Source organism: Peromyscus maniculatus, chromosome 15, assembly GCF_049852395.1.
Source record: "Peromyscus maniculatus bairdii isolate BWxNUB_F1_BW_parent chromosome 15, HU_Pman_BW_mat_3.1, whole genome shotgun sequence".
Taxonomy (NCBI): domain Eukaryota; kingdom Metazoa; phylum Chordata; class Mammalia; order Rodentia; family Cricetidae; genus Peromyscus; species Peromyscus maniculatus.
The window spans coordinates 59,573,420-59,593,976 of NC_134866.1; the positions used below are offsets into that span (position 1 = coordinate 59,573,420).

General features: G+C 37.4%; 1 pseudogene; it reads left to right on the forward strand.

Moving 5' to 3' along the window:
• Positions 1-513: 513 nt before the first annotated feature.
• LOC102916109 (peptidyl-prolyl cis-trans isomerase NIMA-interacting 1 pseudogene) overlaps positions 514-20,557 on the forward strand; it is a 131,461-nt pseudogene continuing 111,417 nt past the window's right edge.

The window sequence follows — 20,557 nt, forward strand, 5'->3', positions numbered from 1 at the left end:
TCCCATCTTCATTCTCTAACTTCTGCCTTTCATTAGCTGCCTTCTGGAAGTTTCCTTGGACTCTCAGGCATGCATAATTAGTTGAAGTAGTGAACAGTGCAGATTTTCAGGCAATCTTGTGTCCCTTCACTTTTTCTCCTTTATTTTTGGAAAAGTTACTCCATTTTTAGTCACTCAAGGAGCTCTGAATTCCACTTTCTGATGTGTTTCTTCCATTTTCAGCTCCAGCAATTCTGTGCCATATGGTCCAAAAACTGTGACAGGTTAAAAATTGAGAGATGTATATCCTACCCAATTTTATTTCCAAATTTTAATGAGTTGACTCCATCTAGTTTGTCTCTGATTTTAGTAACTTTTCAAAGCCTTAATGTATTTTACTTATTTCATAGTTCATAGAGCTCTAAGTTAATAGATAATTTCCTTTGTATTACAAGTCCAATATTTTCCAACTATAAAAATAATAATTTAATAGAGTATAGAAAATTCATTAAGAAAGTACATTCAGGAGGGAAGATGGCGGAGGAGGAGAAGCTGCCGCCGGGCTGGGAGAAGCACATGAGTGGCAGCTCAGGCCAAGTATACTACTTCAATCACATCACCAATGCCAGCCAGTGGGAATGGCCCAGGGGCGGCAGGAGTGTTGGAGGCAGTAGCAAGAAGAGCCAGGGGGAGCCGGCCAGGGTGCGCTGCTCGCACCTGCTGGTAAAGCACAGTCAGTCTCGGAGGCCCTCATCCTGGCGGCAGGAAGAGATTACCAGGAGCAATGAGTAGGTGCTGGAGCTGATCAATGGCTACATCCAGAAGATTAAGTGGGGAGAAGAAGACTTTGAATCTCTGGCCTCACAGTTCAGCGACTGAAGCTTCGCCAAAGCCAGAGGAGACCTGGGTGCCTTCAGCAGAGGTCAGATGCAGAAACCGTTTGAAGTCAAACTTCCCCTGTTTGCAGATGATGTGATAGTATACATAAGTGACCCCAAAAACTCAACCAGGAAACTCCTACAGCTGATAAACTCCTTCAGTAAAGTGGCAGGATACAAGATCAACTCAAAAAAATCAGTAGCCCTCCTAAACACAAATGATAAAAGGGCTGAGAAAGAAGTCAGAGAAACATCACCCTTTACAATAGCCACAAATAATATAAAATACCTTGGGATAACACTAACTAAACAAGTGAAGGACCTTTTTGATAAGAACTTTAAATCTATAAAGAAAGAAATTGAAGAAGGTATCAAAAAATGGAAGGATCTCCCATGCTCATGAATAGGTAGGATTAACATAGTAAAAATGGCAATCTTACCAAAAGCAATCTACAGATTCAATGCAATCCCCATCAAAATCCCAACACAACTCTTCACAGACTTGGAAAGAAAAATACTCAACTTCATATGGAAAAACAAAAGACCCAGGATAGCTAAAAGAATCCTATACGATAAAGCAACCTTTTAAGGCATCACCATCCCTGACCTCAAACTCTACTATAGAGCTATAGTAATAAAAACAGCTTGGTACTGGTATAAAAACCAACATACGGACCAATGGAATCGAATTGAAGACCCATGCACATATGAACACCTGGTTTTTGACAAAAGAGCCAAAACTATACAATGGAACAAAGAAAGTATCTTCAACAAATGGTGCTGGCATAATTGGATGTCAATATGTAAAAGATTACAAATAGATCCATATCTGTCACCATGCACAAAACTCAAGTCCAAGTGGATCAAAGACCTGAACATAAATCCAGTTACACTAAACTTAATAGAAAATAAAGTAGGAAGCACTCTTGACACAGGAGACCATTTCCTAAATAAAACACCAATAGCACAGACTCTGAGATACCACCTTACACCTGTCAGAATGGCTACGATCAAAAACACCAATGACAGTCAATGTTGGAGAGGATGTGGAGCAAAGGGAACACTCCTCCACTGTTGGTGGGAATGTGAGCTTGTACAACCACTGTGGAAATCAGTATGGCGGTTTCTCAGAAAATTAGGAATTGAACTACGTCAAGTCCCAGCCATCCCACTCTTGGGCATATACCCAAGGAATGCTGATTCATACCATAAAGATACATGCTCAGCTATGTTCATAGCACCACTATTTGTAATAACCAGAACCTGGAAACAACCTAGATGCCCGTCAATGGAAGAATGGATGAAAAAAAATGTGGCACATATACACAATGGAGTACTACTCAGCAGAGAAAAACAATGAAAGCATGAAATTTGCAGGCAAATGGATAGAACTAGAAAAAATCATCCTGAGTGAGGTAACCCGAACCCAGAAAGACAGTCATGGTATGTACTCACTCATAAGTGGATTCTAGATATAAAATAAAGAACAATCAGACTACAACCCATAGAACCATGGAGGCTATATATATAGCATGGAGGTCCCTAGGACGACTGTGGCTTTATAATAAATTTTGGTTTTACTAAAAAAAAAAATCATTAAATACTTCATGTATGTATCCAAAGAAACATTTTCTTCTATCCCATGCATCTCCATGTCCTAATCTGTTATGCATTTCATGAAGTTTGGCACTTCATCCCAAAGTATTGTCTTCTAAGGGAATTATCCAGAGATGCCAGATAATGTAATAGCACTGAGATTTATTTTGGGGGATCTACTTTTGTCCAACTTCATATGGTGATCAACATAACATTACAGACTTGCACAAGAAAGACATTTCCACCACAGCTGTCTCATTGGTGCTCAAATAAGATTAGTTGTAATATTAAATCAATAAACTACTGTGTTTTCAGAAAAAAAGAATGTACATTCATGAGACCATGGGTTTAATTTTCAACTTCAGAAAAATAATAGAATTGTAGAATATATTTTTAATTGATATATGAAAGAAATGATTGTATCTGGGATATAAAATTGATTATTATTCATCAATGATGGAAAAATGGGAATATTGCTGAAAAAATGGATGAGTTATTTCTCTTGTAATGTATGCAAAGAGAAAAATTCATTAAGCACATTCATTAGTAAAGAAAGGCACATCAAAACACAAGAATTCACTATACCCTCTTCAGAATTCTTAAAATTAAAGAAAAGAAGAAATGTTGTAAGACTAAGACATAACAAGAAATTTTGAACATTGATAAAGAATTGAAGTCTTTGACATCAATAATATTGAATACATGCATAGCTACTACTCAGTATTTCACTTATAAATATATTCCCAACCTAAATATGTCCTTATGACTCCCCAAAGCACATACATTATAAAGTTTACATCAGCATTATACTTACTATAATCCATTTAGTAAAGGCTCAATAACTATCAATTTTATAATACATAAATATATCACCAATCACTCATGTATTATTCAAAGTAATAATGAATAAATTATAATTGCATAGATCACTATCTATGAATATCAAAAGCATGTTATATGAAATAATTAATGTAGAAAAGAATATAAAATTTATTTTTCCACTCATTTAAAATGCAACCACTAATTAATGATGTTAGCAAGAGGGGTCTTATAACATTTCTGATTATTAAATGGGAGTACTTACATTGTTAATTACTTGTATGTATTTCTGATATGTGTATTGCATTATGCTGTTAAAAATTCTGCTTTTAAAAAATGTTTGAGCACAGTACAATATTAAACTTAAAACTCTGGCATTAAAACATCCCTCTGAGACAGGAAACAGAACAAGTTAATTTTACAGACAAACAGAGTATAAGGTTCAATATATTTTAACAGATATCAGTTACTCAAAATATCAGTGTCTTTTATTTGTTCTTCATATTTGGCATATAAACACATCCTTGGCTGCTTTCAGAAAAGAAGGCATCATCTCCCAGTAACTTCTGTAATGTACTTCTTACTTACTTAGGTGATAAATGTCATGTGAAGAAAGAATTAAGTCTGTTTCTAATAAAACTCCATTGGAAACCCAACTGGAGAAAAAGCAGTAATTTTAATGATTAGTACATTTCCTTACTGTTTTAATAAATGCCTGGAATATCTGTATGAGAATGTTTATGAATAAATCTTCAAAACTGCCTCACTTAATGCTTAAGAAAGGCCTTCTGAAAAACATCTCTCTCCATTTTCTTCCACTTTCCAAGTCCACTTTGCTTTTGCCAGCCTCAAAGGGCCCTAAGCCCTTCAGGTCTTGAATCATGTCACTACCGCTCTAGCTACAGGGAACTGGACAGGTCTCCCCTGGGTTCCTATTAACACCTGCTAGTTAATCAGCCGGAGGGGCCGTTAGTGACTGATGTCATATCCTTCCATCCATCCTCCTTCTTCCCTCCCCAGAGGCTGCCCTGCCATTGTAGCCATCCTACTCTGGGAAAGACAGGAACAGAGCTCACACCACATAGCCATTTGTAGAATCACATTCAGTTGTTCAAAAGCTGGAGTTTGCTTTTAGTAAATTCCTAATTACGAATTTGCACACCAAGAACATGCAGCTGTGCAACGTATTAGCAGCAAAACTAACTTTTCAGCTCTCGGATTCATAAATATTTTAGGTATTGTACAAACACTGCAGCAAGCAGTAACAGAGATGTCCCTAGGTAAAAGGAAGCTACTGATAAGATGGATGTAGAGATGCGCAGGGGGTCCTCACATTCTGAATAAGTTTAGCAGTGCAGCCATCTCTAATTTAGACTGTTTTCTTAATCTGCTGCCAGGGGACCATGCTGGGTGATTCCCAGTAATGAACTCCACCTGGATGCTCAGTAAATTTGAGCAGGAGAACCGAGTGCAGCCTGCTGTTCTTGCCACAGATCTGGATGAGTGAGCTCTAATTTGATCAATAAGTGACCATCCCACCAAGGAACCATTAGAAATGTTTAGAGTCTTATCCTCTGTGATAGGACAAGACAGACTGCTTATTTTAATAAGGTCATTCTGGGAGAAAGTGAAACATTCTGAGAGAAACCAGAAATATTTGTGAAACAAAGAAAACAAACTGTTAGTGAATGTTTGATTCTAGTCCCATTCTTGTTTACTAGATTCTGTGTTAATAGGGAAAATGTAGCATAAATGTTTAGAATATCCAAGCTTTGTGGGCTAACATAGTTTTGACACCATTATATAATCAACGGGGTTAATTTACAACTATAGTTACAGGCCTTGGGACATCTGCTAGTCTCTGAGCAGAAACTGCATTGTGTATTGTAATGCACTACACAGTGAATCTACCAAGTGAAGGCATCCTTTAGAGATATAGAGTTATGTCTCTAAAATCATTGTACTTACACCTTATCACTACCCCGCCATTATCCTAATGTGATTGAGAATAAGGCCATAGCTACAGATGCTACTTCTTCTGATACAACCAGGTCCTGTGTTGTAATCAGACCTATATGAATGTTACCACAAAGGTCAGATATGCATCTTCCTTTTTATTAAATTTCAGTTTTCCTTTTGTAAATTATAATTACTGATTAATTTATTTGATTGAAAATAGATTCTTTCTCGTGTAATACATCCCAACCACAGTTTCCCCTCCATCTAGTCCTCCTAGCTTCCCACTCACTTCCGCTCCCCCTCAGATCCACATTCTCTCTGTTTCTTCTTCCGAAAGAGATGACAGCTAAAGAGGACAAAAGATAAAATAGACAAGGCAAAAGCCCTCATATCAAGGCAACCCAAGAGGAGGAAAAGAATCTCAAGAGTCAGAGACACATGAGCTCCCACTGTTAGGAGTCCCACAAGAACAGCAAGCTAACAGCCATAACAGAGGACCTGGTGCAGACCCATGCAGGCCCGCCCCATTCTTGCTACTTCAGACTCTGTGGGCCCATGGGAGCCATGATTGGTTGATTGGTGGGCCATGTTCTTTTGGTGGCCTCCATCCCCTGTGACCCCTACAGTCTTTCTTCCTGCTCTTCCACTGGGTACCCCATTTCCAAGAGGAGGGACAGGTGGAAACCTCCTATGTGGACACCCTCTCTGCATAATGTCTGCGTATGGGTCTCTGTACTCACCCCTAACTGCTGCCTGAGGAAGCCTGTCTGATAATGATTGGACTAGACACAATTCTGCGAGTTTATCAGAATATCATTAGGAATTTATCAGAATATCATTAGGAATCATTTCAGTTTTTTGTTTGTTTCCCAATTATATTTGGCTCTCCAGTCTCCTGGCCATCTAGGCAATATAGGACATGGGCTCTCTCTTGTGGCGTGGGCCTCAAGTAAATCAAACATTACTTGGCCACTTACACAAGCTCTGTGCCACCATTGCCCCAGCACATCTTGCAGGCAAGACAGATGGTAGGTGGAGGGTTTTGTGGCTGGGTTGGTGTCCAGATTTTTTTTTTTCTTTAGCCTATAGAGTATTTTCTCATGCCAAAAAATACTAGCACATAGGGGTGAAGGCTCCATGCACACACCAGAACAATTCCTCTAGATTCAGTGAGCCATGTGGATGTTGTCCTTATCAATGCCCCTCTCCAACCCCCCCCCCACCTCGCTCTGATTACATGCTATCATTTTTCAGAGAGCAGTCTTTTGTCCTAGCATTAGCCTGGGTTGTTTAAGCATCTCCATGGGATCTCCATGGCCAACAACTCAACTGAAAGTAATGCAATTCCACTACTGGAAGTCTTTCCTGGCCACAAGTCTGAGATGGCCAGTTCAGAAAGTGCATCTATTACTAGGAGTCCTCTCTAGGGTCACCCTCACAGATCCCAGAAAATTTCTACTGCACTGGGTTTCCACACTACCCTCCCAAAGCCCCTCAGTTCAAACTGCATCTCCTTCCATTCCTTCCCCACACATAATCTGTCCCCACCTGCCCCCTGTCCACCTACAGAACCTATTCTATTTCCCTGCTCCAGGGAGGTCCATGCTTCACCACTAATGTCACTCTCTTTACTCAGCCTCTCTGGATCTGTGGATTGTGGTATGATTATCCTTTATTTTATGGCTAATATCCACTAGTAATTGAGTACACACTATTTGTCTTTATGGATCTATATTACCTCACTCAGGGTGATTTTTTTTCTAGTTGAATCCATTTGCTTTCCAATTTCATGATATCATATTTTAACTGCTGAATATGTCCATTGTGAAAATGTGGTACATTTTCTTTATCTATTCTTAGGTTGAGGAGCATCCAGGTTTCCAGTTTCCAGCTATTATGAATATAGCTGCAATGAACATAGTTGAGCAAGTGTCCTGTGGTAGGATGGAGTATTCTTTGGGTATATGCCCAAGAGTTGTATAGCTGGCTCTTGAGTTAGATTGATTTCCATTTTTCTGTGGCACCACCATATTGATTTCTAAAGTGGCTGTACATGTTTGTACTCCCATCAGCAATGGAGAAGTGTTCTCTTTGCTCCACAACTTTGCTGTCAAGTAAGCCGTCATGTGTTATCGATCTTAGCCATTCTGACAGGTGTAAGATGAAATTTTAAAGTTGTTTTGATGTGCATTTCCCTGATGGCAAAGGATGGTGAGCACTTTCTAAGTGTTCCTCATCCATTTGAGATTCATCTAGTGAGAATTTTCTTTTTAGATCTGTACACACTTTTTAATTGGATTGTTTGGTTTTTTAAAATGTCTATTTTCTTGAGTTATTTATATATTTTGGACAGTAGACCTTTATCAGATGTGGACTTGGTAAACATCTTTTCACATTCTGTAGACTGCCTCTTTATCCAATCAGGTGTCCTTTGTTTTACGGGAGATTTTTAGCTTCATGAGGTACCATGTATTAATTGTTGATTTTAGTGCCTTTAGTCTATTCGTGTTTTGTTTAGAAAGTTGTCTCCTTTGCCAGTACATTCAAGGCTGTTCCTCACTTTTGTCTTCAATAAGTTCAGGTGTATCTGGTTTTATGTTGAGGTCTTTGATGCATAAGGACTTGAGTTTTGTGCAGGGTGATAAATATGAATCTATTTGCATTCTTCTATGTACAGACATCCAGTTTAACCAGCATCATTTGTTGAAGATGCTTTCTTTTTTCCAGTGTGTTTTTATTCCTTCATTATAATAATAAGGTGTCCATGGATGTGTGAATTTATGGCTGGGTCTTCAATTCAATGACATTGATCAACATATTTGTTTGTATGCCAATACTATGCAGTTTTTATTACTATACCTCTGTTTTACAACTTAAAACCAAGGATGACGAGACCTCTAGCAATTCTTTTATTGTTCAGGACTATTTTTTAGCATTCCCAGGTTTTTTGTTTTTCATTACGAAGTCAAGAATTGTCCTTTAAAGTTCTTCAAAGAATTTTGTTGGAATTTTGATGGATGTTATATTGAATCTGTAGATTGTTTGGGTAGAATGTTCACTTTTGCTGTTAACTCCTACTGATTCATGAGCATGGAAGATCTGTTCATCTTCTGATATCTTCTTCAATTTCTTTCTTCAAAGACTTGAAAGTTTTGTCCTACAAATATTTTACTTCCTTGGCTAGAGTTTCTCCAAGACATTTTATATTATTTGAGGCTATTGTGAAGACTGAAGAGGTACACAGGGTGAGCAATGAGGAAAGTTGGCCACTTGGTACTAAGTCACAAGTAAGAGCAAGAAATTCTAATGTGAGCTGGAGAAACAGCTCAGTGATTAAGAACGTGGACTGTTCCTCCTGAGAACCCAGGGTTTAATTTGTAGGACCCATGTAGTACCTCACAACTGTCTGTAACTTCAGTTCCAGGGGATCTGACACACAAATGTACACTGAATAAAATGAATTTGAAAAAGAAAGACAATGTAACTCTTGGAGTTGTTGAGTAAAATTTCAGTTTTCCTTGATTCCTTATTACAAATTTTTGTACACTTAGGTGTATAATTACCCATTTATTATTGTGCATACTCCTCAATTCTGAAACTGGAACTACTATAAAATGCATATTTCTCGTGAACCCTTTCCATTCATCATTGCAGTGCTTCTGCTGCTCTATGATCTTTGGGTACTTCTGAAATTAACCAAAATGCTTTGAAGCAAAACATAACAAGGAATCTACTTACTCACTTATGAGTTGATTATTTATTTTTGTGAAAGGCAGTTTTTAGTTTTTATTCAAATTTAGGTGATACTCTATTCTTTGATGAATTTTATCCAATTGTGCTGCAAATAGGATTCCAAGGCCTGTGGATTTGGCAATTTTTTCATTGCCATGATAACACAACTGATGATTACAATTTAAGGAAAGAAGAGTTAATACTGCCTCACAGTTTGATATAATCTGGTGGTTAGTGTCAAGTATCTGCTGGACAGACTATATCACCTGAAGATGGCCTTTGGCCATGCTTGTGGGGGATTGTCTTTATTATATTAGGTGAAGTGGTAAGAACTCTTGACTGTTTTTGACATAACCCTTTGCTTGGGCTCCAGGACTGTGTAAATGGAGAAAGAGGCTTGAACAGCAGCATGGATTAATTGCTCCTTTTTTAAAAATTGTGACTGTTACATGACCTATTGCTTTGAGTCCCTGTTTACCATAATTGACTTTGTCCTTTAACTGTAGGCCAGACTAAACCTTTTCTTTCATAAGTTGCTTTATTAGAATGTTTTATCACAGTGACAGGGAAAGAAAGTATGAAACATCCCACCATGGTGGTGAAGTCTGGAAGCAGATGAAGAGAGGCAACTGATCATAGACACCAGGTTGGAGGTAGGACAGATGGATACTGGCACTCACCCTGATTTCTCTCTCTTATCCTTTATGGCACACCATTCCATTTAGTGGTATTTCCCATAGGGAAGGTATTCTCATATCACATAATTCAGTCTATGTACCCTCTTAGACATGTCCAGAGATATGACTCCTAGGTGATTTTAGATCCTGTCAAGTTGATGAACAACCTTAATCATCAGATCTGCAACTGTTAGTGTGTACACACTCAGTGTAGTAATGTACACAGATATCTTAAGAGATATGGATATGTTTTGTATTTGAGTTGTGTTTTATATATATTTTTTTTCAAGACAGGGATTCACTGTGTAGCCATGGCTGTCCTAGAACTGGCTCAGTAGGCTGGCCTCAAACTCAGAATTCTGCCTGCCTCTGCCTTCTGAGTGCTGAGCTTAAAGACACGTGCCACCACATCTAGCTATAATTATTTTTTTTTATTTTGAAGACAGGGTCTCCTGTTACCCAAATTGACCTTAAACTTTTATTTATATGTATGCAGTGTTCTGTCTGAATATATACCTGCACACCAGAACAGGGCACCAGATCTCATTACAGATGGTTGTGAGCCACCATGTAGTTGCTGGTATTTGAACTCAGGACCTCTGGAAGAGCAATTAGTGCTCTTAACCTCTGAGCCATCTCTCCAGCCCCCCAGCTATAATTCTTAATAGATTTGTTTTAAAAGTAATGAGCATTTATTTTTTTGACAATCTATCAAAGAGTTACCACATATCTGAAATGAAGTCTGTACCTTCTCAATTGTTAGTATCCATGAGTGTCTTTTGTGAGGATCATCATTAAATATGAATAAATTATCTAATTTGAAGTATTTTCTAGAAATTATGAACACTTACTTTACAAAGTCATTAAGGTGAATTCAGTTAATGATGTACATTTTATCAGAGACCAACTGATGCATATCAGTTATAAAGGGAAAGACGTTTTTCTTCTTTCTCTCTCTCTCTCTCTCTCTCTCTCTCTCTCTCTCTCTCTCTCTCTTTTATTTTATTTTTTTTTTTGAGACAGCGTTTCTCCATATAGTTTTGGTTCCTGTCCTGGATCTCACTCTGTAGACCAGTCTGGCCTTGAACTCACAGAGTTCCACCTGGCTCTACCTCCCAAATGCTGGGATTAAAGGCATGTGCCACCACTGCCCGGCAAAGGATAAAAGTTTTTCATTGGAAATGTTTTGGTTATCACTCTTTAGAGATTTGTAATAACACTTTCACTGATATAATCTTATTACACAATGTTTGATATGCATTTTAATACAAACCATTTCCTGATTTTGTAGCTCCAACTCTACATAAATAAAAAATACAGGTACCAGAGAGAAAGAAACAATAAGTATTGTGCTTTGAGGCATTAGAGTGATAGATTTATAAAAAATAAACAATATGAATCAAAGCAATAAATGTTTTGTATAAAAACAACTGAATTGCATACTTCTAGATGATGTATAGATATTAAAGAATTTTTTTGGTAAATATCATCACTAATTATAAGACTAATTGTATGTTCATCAGCATTGGTGGCAAATTCTAATATAATACTCTTGTAATACACTAGGCAGTCAATATTTTAATTTGGCCTTCCTCATATTTTTAGTAATTAGTTTTTTTAAATAAATTTTGTTTATTTTGTTTTCCCTGTCACAATTTCCCCTCCTTTCTCCCCTTTCAGTACCTCCCTTTGTTCCTACCCTCCAATCTACTCCTCTTCATTTCATTTTAGGAAAGGGCAGGTCTCCCGTGAGTATCAACAAAACATAGTCTATCAAGTTGCAGTTACACTAAGCACCTTCCCATGTATTAAAGCTGGGCAAGGTGACCCTTTATGAGGAGAATGGTTCCAAAAGCCAGTAAAAGAGTTGGAGACAGCCTCTGTTTCTACTGTTAGGAGTCTCGCAAGAGAACCAAGGTACTCAACTATAGCATATATGCCGAGTACAGAGTTAGCCCCATGCACATTCCCTGCTGTTGGTTAAGTCTCTTGGTGAGCCTACAAGCCTAGGTTAGTTGATTCTGTGAGTGTTCTTTTGGCGTCCCTGAATCCTCTGGCTCCTACAATCATTTCTCTCCCTGTTCTGCAGGATTCCCCAAGCTCTCCCTAATGCTTGGCTGTCGGTCTACACCTGTTTCCATCAGTTGCTGGATGAAGCCTCTTTGATGACTATTGGACTAAGCATCAAACTGTTCATAAGAGATGGCCAGTTCAGGCTATGTATCTGCTATTGCTAGGAGTCTTAGCTGGGGTCATTCTTGTAGATTCCTGACAGATTCCTTTACAACCAGATTTTTACTTAACCCCTACATGTCCCCTTTTCCAGTGGTCTCTTTCAGTGCTCTCCCCCTGTAATAGAAGAACTGTCCCCACAACCTGATGGATCATGTTTCCATTCCCATGCTCATTTAGTCTACTCATGAAATCTATTCTATTTCCACTTCCCAGAGAGCCATGAGATTACCCTTTGAGCTCTTCTTTTTAGCTAATTTCCCTGGGTCTGTGGACTATAGCATAGTTATTCTTTATTTTACAGCTAATATCCACTTACAAGTGAATACATACCATACCTGTCTTTTTTAGTCTGGGTTACCTAACTCAGGATGATTTTTTTTTCTACTTTCATCCATTTGCATTCAAATTTCCTGATGTTCTTGTTTTTAATGGGTGAGTAATACTCCATTGTGTAAATGTACCACATTGTCTTTATTTATTCCTCGGTGGAAGGACACCTAAGTTGTTTTCAGGTTCTGGTTATTACATATAAAGTTGCTATTAACATAGTTGAGCAAGTGATCTTGTGGTATGTTTGAGTATCCTTTGGGTAAATGCAAAGAGTGGTATAGCTGGGTCTTGTAGTAGATCGACTCCCAGTTTTTTGAAAAACAATCACACTAACTTCCACCAGCAAAGGAAGCGTGCTCCCCTTGTTCCACATCTAAATAAGCTGACATTACTGTTTTTGATTTTAGCCATTCTTACAGGTATATGATGAAATCTCAGAGTCATTTTGATTTGCATTTTCCTGATGGCTTAAGATGCTGAACATCTCCTTAAGCCATTTGATATTCTTCTATTTGAGAATTCTCTATTTTGATCTGTACCAAATTTTAATTGGATTATTTGGTTTGATATCTAGCTTCTTGAGTTCTTTATATACTTTAAAAATCAGCCCTATGTTGGATGTAACCTTGGTGAAAATCTTGTCCCATTCTGTAGGCTGCTATTTAGTCGTTTTGACAGTGTCCTTTGCCCTACAAAAAAGTTTTAAATATCACAAGGTCTCTCTCTCTTTTTTTTTTTTTTTGGTTTTTCGAGACAGGGTTTCTCTGTGCAGTTTTGCACTTTTCCTGGAACTCACTTGGTAGCCCAGGCTGGCCTCAAACTCACAGAGATCCGCCTGCCTCTGCCTCCCGAGTGCTAGGACTAAAGGCGTGCGCCACCACCGCCCGGCCATGAGGTCTCATTTATTGTCTATCTTAGTGCCTATGACATTGGTGTCCTGTTCAGGAAATTGTCTCCTGTGTCAATATGTTTGAGATTATTTCCCATTTTCTCTCCTATTAGGTTAAGTGTATATCGGTTTATGTAGAGGTCTTTAATCCACTTTGACCTGAGTTTTGTGCAGGGTGACAGATTTGATTCTATTTCCATTCTTCTAAAAGCTGACATCCAGTTATAACAGCACCATTTGTTGATGATGCTTTCTTTCTATCATTGTAGAGCTTGGCTTCTTTGTTGAAAATCAGGTGTCCATAGGTGTGCAGATTTATATATGGGACTCTAAATTGATTCCATTGATCCACCTATATGTTTTTATGCCAATATAATGCTATTTTAATTACTATAGATCTGTAGTAGACCTTGAAATCAGGAAAGGTGGTATCACAGAAGGTTCTTTTATTGTACAAGATTGTTTTATCTAACCTGGGTTTTTTGTTTTTCTATATGAAGTTGAGTATTGTTCTTTCAAGGTCTGTAAAAAAATTGTGTTGGCATTTTGATGGGGGATTTCATTGAATTTGTAGATTGCTTTTGATAAGATGGCCATTCTTACTATATTAATCCTACCAATCCTTGATCATGGGAAAACTTTCCATTTTCTGATATCTTCTTCAATTTCTTTCTTAAAAGATCTGAAGTTTTGTCATACATATTTTGCTTGCTTGGTTAGAGTAATGCCAAGACATTTAACATTATTTGAGACTATTGTAAAGTGTATTGATTTTCTGGTTTCTTTCTCAGCCCATTTATCATTTGTATATAGAAAGGCTACTGATTTTTTTGAGTTAATCTTGTATCTAGCTACTTGACTAAAGGTGTTTATAAGTTGTAGGAGTTCCCTGGTAGAGTTTTTGGGGTCACTTATGTATACTATCATATTATCTGTGAATAATGATACCTTGACTTCTACCTTTCAATTTGTATTTCTTCAATTTCCTTTAGTTGTCTTATTGCTTTAGCTAGAACTTCAAGCACTATATTGAACAGGTATGAAGAAAGTAGACAACTTTGTCTTATTTCTGGTTTTAGTGGAATTGTTTTTGAATTTCTCTCCATTTAATTTGATGTTGGCAATATATGGTGATAATTCATTTGTGCTCTAAAAAATAAAGCTTGCCTGAAAATCAGAGTGAGGGTTCTCACCACTAGTTAACCATAGAGGTCTGGAGGTCTGTACAGACAGATAGAAAGTGGTAGAGCTTGGTGGAGAAAGGAAGTGATAAGGCAGGGTGGAGAAAGGAGCTTGAACTCTTTCAGCAGAGGATTTTGTAGGGATAAGAACTAGTGGCATGCTCTTTGCCTCTCTGATCTCTCAGCTTTTACCACAATATCTGGCTCTGGGTTTTTTTTTCTTAATAAGACCTTCTAAGATTCATGTTACATCTGGCAACCCAACATTTGAGGCATGAATTCTTTCTTTAAAGAGCCCCTTGCCTGTGGCCTTGAAGTCCCTCATCTCAGGCCCAAGCTGCATGTGGCCTGAATCTCCATCCATTGTGGGCTGTAGTCTCTATGGCTTCTTCTCTCCTGGTGGTTGTGGGTTCTCTCTGGATCCCTATCTTGAACTGTTACAATAGTATGTAGCTGCCTTGAAACTCACTTGGACTTCTACTGCTCTATGTAGAAACAGTCAGCCTCACATCTGAATTGTCATTGTCAGCAAATTTGGTGAGTCAATTAAAATTTCATAAAGAGAGAAATTAGTTAAAAGAGAATTTTTTCCCACATTAAAAAATGGGAAACACTTTTATAATGGAGGGTGTTTGGTCTCTGTTAGATAACACATTAGGCAGTCTGAAAATAGAACAATAAAATTAGAGGATAATTAATGTTGATGGGATTGACATAAGGTCAATTATAACTATTATTTGATCATTTTTGTTTAATTATTGAAGAAATTGGTTAATATGAGTGCCAAGATAGCAAACAAACTTAGAAAATCCTGTTAAAACAGATCATGGAGAAATTCAGACACAGGGACAGGAATTTAAAGGTGAACCCATCTCAGCATTGCATTATATGGTTCCAGAAAAATAGTCTAAGGCTTTCAAACAGCCAACCTTATTCTATCCAGCAATCTTAAAGGAACTGCCAAATGCTCAAGACTGTGTATGAGCTGATTGGACTCCTGTACAAATGTTAGATGTGAAGAGATTCAAAGAAGCTATAGTGTCATATGTATGTGTTCTCTGTATGTAAAGCAAATGTTAAACTCCTGGTTAACTTGTAATAACATTGTTCCTCAAGACTGGAAAGATTTGGTTATAGCTGTTTTAAAGGCTGGTCCACAGTTGTAATGGAGGATCTGGTGGAAAGATGAGGCTAACGCTACAGAACAATGATACAGGGCTACAGGAATGGAAATTTCCCAAGATCAACTTTTTGATTACAGCAATCATGCTGATATACAAAGACAGTCTTTATATGATAACCACACCCTAATTTTATGCCTAATGACAGCTTTGAATGCTTGGGACAGAACTGAAAAAGTAGGAAAGAAAATTGAGTAATTTAAAAAAAGTTGTACAGGGCCCAAAAGAAACCTTCATGAATTTCTTACAAAGGTTGTGATCAGCAGTAACTAGAATGATACCAAATTCAGAAGGCAGACAGATAATAATTGAATCTCTGGCTTTTGAAAATGCTAACGCTCATTGCACAGGGATAATTAGGCCATTAAAAGGCAAGGACAGCACTCTTGGAGGATTGGATCTGAGATAAAATTAATGTTAAATGACATGACCATGATGATAGTTGAATAGGAGAGGTGATTTCCAGAGGTTTTCTAATTTTTGGAGTACAGGTTTTAGAAATATGACCTAAAGATACTTTGAATTTTTTCAGTGTCTTTTGTTACAAATCTATTTTTGTTTCTGATTTTGTTGATTTGGATCTCTCTCTCACTCTGCATTTCAGTTAGTTTGGATAAGGGTTTATCTATTTTGTTGATTTTCTAGAAAAACTAACTCTTTGTTTCATTGATTCTTTGTATTTTCTCTTTATTTCTATTTTATTGATTTTAGCCCTCAGTTTGATTATTTTCTGCCATCTATACCTCTTAGATGTGTCTGCTTCTTTTCATTCTAAAGTTTTCAGGTGTGATGCTAAGTCACTAGTATGAGATCTCTCAAATTTTTCATGAAGGCTTTTAATGCTAAAAAATTTCTTATTAGTATAAATTTCATTGTGTTCCCTAAGTTTGTGTATGTTGTGTGTTCATTTTCATTGAATTCTAGGAAGTATTTAGCTTCATTAATTTCTTCCTTAATCCTGTAGTTACCCAATAGAGAGTTGTTCAGTTTTTATTAGTTTGTAGGCTTTCTGCTGATTCTGTTGTTGAAATCCAGCTTTAATCCATAGTGGTCTGATAAGACACAGGAGGTTTATTTCAATTTTCTTTTTATCTGTTGAGATTTGCTTTGTGTTCAAGTATATAGTCAGTTTTAGAGATTGTTTCATGTGGTGCTGAGAAGGTATATTCCTTTGTGTATGGGTGAAATGTTCTGTAGATTTCTGTTAGGTGCATTTGAGTCATAACATCTGATAGTTCTGTTATTTCTTTGTTTAGTTTCTGTCAAGATTACTTATCCTTTGGTGAAAGTGCGATGTTTAAGTCTCCCACTATTACTGCATGAGGTTCTATGTGTGATTTAACTTTAGTAATATTTCTTTACAAAAATGATTACCCTTATATTTGGGGCATAGATGTTCAGAATTGATACATAATCTTTGTGGATATTTCCTTTGATGAATCTGAAATGCCCTTCTCCGTCTCTTTTGATTAATTTTGGTTGAAAATCTGTTTTGTTAGATATTAGGATAGCTACACCAGCTTTCTTCTTAGGTCCATTTGATTGGAAAAATCTTTTTCTAACCCTTTACTCTGAGGAAATCTCTCTTTGATGTGAAGGGGTGTTTCTTGTATGCAGCAGAATGATAGATCATGTTTTCATATCCAATCCATTATTCTATATTCTTTTGTTGGCAAATTGAGTCCATTAGTATTGATGAATGTTAATGAGCTATGATTGTTAATTTCTGTTATTATAGTGGCAGTGGTAGTGTGTGTGTGTGTGTGTGTGTGTGTGTGTGTGTGTGTACATGTGCACATGTGTGTCTGTGTATGTCTCTGTGTGTTTTCTTTTTTGTCTTTTTTTGGTATGAGATTATCTATTGCCTGTGCTTTTGTGGGTGTAGTTAACTTCTTGGGGTTATAGTTTCCCTTCTAGTACCTTCTGTAGGGATGCATTTCTGGATAGATATTGTTTAAATTTAACTTTGTCATGAAATATCTTGTTTTCTCCATCCATGATATTTGACAGTTTTCCCGGGTGCAGTAGTCTGGGCTGGCATCTTTGGTCTCTCAGTGTCTATAAAACATCAGTCTATGCTCTTCTGGATTTTAGGTTCTCTGTTAAGAAGTCAGGTGTGATTCTAATAGAGCTTCCTTTATGTGTTACTTGGCCTTTTTCTTTGCTGCTTTTAATATTCTTTCTTTGTTCTGTATGTTTAGTTTTTTATTATTATGTGGCAAGTAGATTTTCTTTTCTGATTCAATCTATTCAGTGTTCTATAAGCTTCTTGTAACTTTGTACAATATGTCCTTACTTAGGTTAGGAAAATTTTCTCCTATAATCTTATTAAATATGTCCTCTGGGTGTTTGAGCAGGGTTTCTTCTTCCTCCTCTATTCCTATTATTCTTAAGTTTGGTCTTTTCATAGTGTCCCAGATTTCCTGGAAGTTTTTTGTTAATAATTTTTTAGATTTCATGTTTTTTTAATTGATTAATCTGTTTTCTCTATACTGTCTTCAATGCCTGTGATTTTCTCTTTCCTCTCTTGTATTCTGTTGATGATGTTTGCATGTAGCTGAAAGTTTTCCTATGTCCTACCCAGTCAGCAGCTGCTCAGACCCAAGCAAACACACAGAGGCTTATGTTAATTAAAATTGCTTGGTCATTAGCTCAGGCTAACTATTGACTACCCCTTACACTTAAACTCAGTCCATTTCTGCTAATCTATATGTTGCCACATTTTCCATGGCTTTACCTGTGTGCCATTGCATGCTGCTCCTTGGACAGTGGGCTGGTGTCTCTGACTCAGCCTCCCACTTCCCAGAATTCTCCTTCTCTGTTTATCCTACCTATACTTCCTGCCTGGCTACTGGCCATCAACATTTTAATAAAGCAGTGTACAAAAGCATTATCCCACAGCACTTGCCTCTGTAGTTCCTGATATCTTCCCAGATTTTTCATGTCCATGATTCCCTTGGTTTGTGTTTTCTTTTTCTTTTTCTTTTTTTTTTTTTTGTTCTCAATTGCATTAGCTTTCTTTAATCTAAGTTTTTCCCCCCTCTGGAATAATTACTCTCCTTTTTCCCTCCCCCTCCTCCTTTGTACTTGGCTCTGATCTTTTTACTTTTCTGTTAATGGCTTCAGATTTCACAGTATCTGCATTTTGAATTGTGAGCGACCTCAAGTCTTTTATGGAGGTAGGAGGGATATAAATAAATATAAAGATTAAGATCAGCTTTTAAAGATGACATTCATCAAGGGAAGAAATGGAACTATGCCCACAGTGTCACAAGGCAATGTGGAACACACATGTGTACACTCCTCAGGAATGGCCTAGCATGCATCCATGGCCACAGCACACTCATGGGCTCCCTCCCCTACCACTGAGAGCCCTGGTGTCTTCATGATAAAACACAGAACGTCCATTTGTTCCTCAAGCTTGTCTGTGTGGGCACTGGAGAGCCACAGTGAGTTTGTTTGGGTCTGTCAGAACCTGGTGGGGCATTTCAGGGTGGACAAGCTTCTTTCTAAAACTTCTCCTTCCTGTTGTTATAGTTCAGGTGATAATTTTAAAGACCACCATGCATATGTGGTCCAATTAGAGTCCTTTATTAGCCAATACAGAGAGAGGGTTTTCCCCCAAAGAACTCCTGGTTTGTGTTTTCTTTATTGCTTCTGTTTCCATTTTCAGGTCTTCATTTCTTCATATGTTTGTTTTTTCTTGGCCTTTTTTTAAAGGATTTATTGATTTTTTTCCCAATTTTTGTTTGTTTTTCCTCAATTTCTGAATTTCCATAGCCTTTCTAAGGAACTCTATATTATGTAAAGTCATTTTAAGGATATTTGTGTGTGTGTGTGTGTGTGTGTGTGTGTGTGTGTGTGTGTGTGCGCTTTAACTGTGTTGAAATGATCAGGTCTTGCTGTTGTATGATAGCTGGGCTCTGGTGGTGCCATGTAGCCCTTTCTGTTACTGATTATGTTCTTACACTGGTGTTAAGGCATCTGGATTTGGCTTGATTATAGGTCTAGGTGTTGATACTTGTGTTTGGCTTTGTTGGGTGTGTGTGTGTGTGTGTGTGTGTGTGTGTGTGTGTGTGTGTGTGTGTGTTTCCATTTCCTCTCCAGCCTAATTGGCTGAGGGTTCTGGTGACTACCTTGTCTTTAGGTCCAGAAGGGTGTTCCCTTTGGGAGCTAGCAGTCCCTAGATATGGCCTGGCCTCTGGTAAAGCTTTCATCTTTTTCCCAAGTTATCATCCAGAATGTGGAGGCCAGGGGAGGGAATGCAGTCTGGATTGTTGAGCAAGCTTAAAGGACTTTTGAGGGTCATTGATAGTGTCTTACCTGGGGTTCCTAGGACCAGCCTGGCCTCTGGTAAGGCTGCCAGGTACACAGGGTATTGATTAGTTTTTTGACGGTAGTCTATTTTCATTATTATGCTATTCTCAATAATTTCTAATCAATGATTGGTTATGGTAACTTTTAAAATTTACTTTGTATACACAAGTTTTATATTATAACTTCTATTTTCTTTTTGTTGTTTCTTTTCCCACATTAAGCTACTTTGTTCCTTTTATTTTTCATATATTGCTCAATGTTGATTTTCTTATGTATCATCTTTAATAATGTCCTTGATATCCTGATATGTAGCTGCCCTTCACAGTACATTTGTAACTTCCTCAACATTGTTTCATATTTCCATCTGATGCTAGGTTCATTTAATAAGCATTTTTATTTTTTTCTATGGAGAGATTTTTATTTTCTGATTTTATACTTCCAGATGACATTAGGTCAACTCACATTATTGGTAATATTACTACTTTATAAAATAATTTTCATATTTTAAAAAATAACTAAAAGAAAGTAATGATAAAAATAATTGAAATTTGCAACTGACTTGTGAAGTAATCATTTTATCCCTAGTATTCTTTCACTATTGTAGCATCTTCCTGGAGATAAACTTGTGGAGTATCAGCCCCCACACTTATTTACCCCAGGAACTCTTGAGGAATGATGGATAAGAGACTTAGTTAGAAATAAAGAGGGGAGAGAAAACACAGGGTAGACTTGGGTGGGCCTGGATCCTGATCCACTAGCCCAGAACTTTATTCCAAAGGTCTAT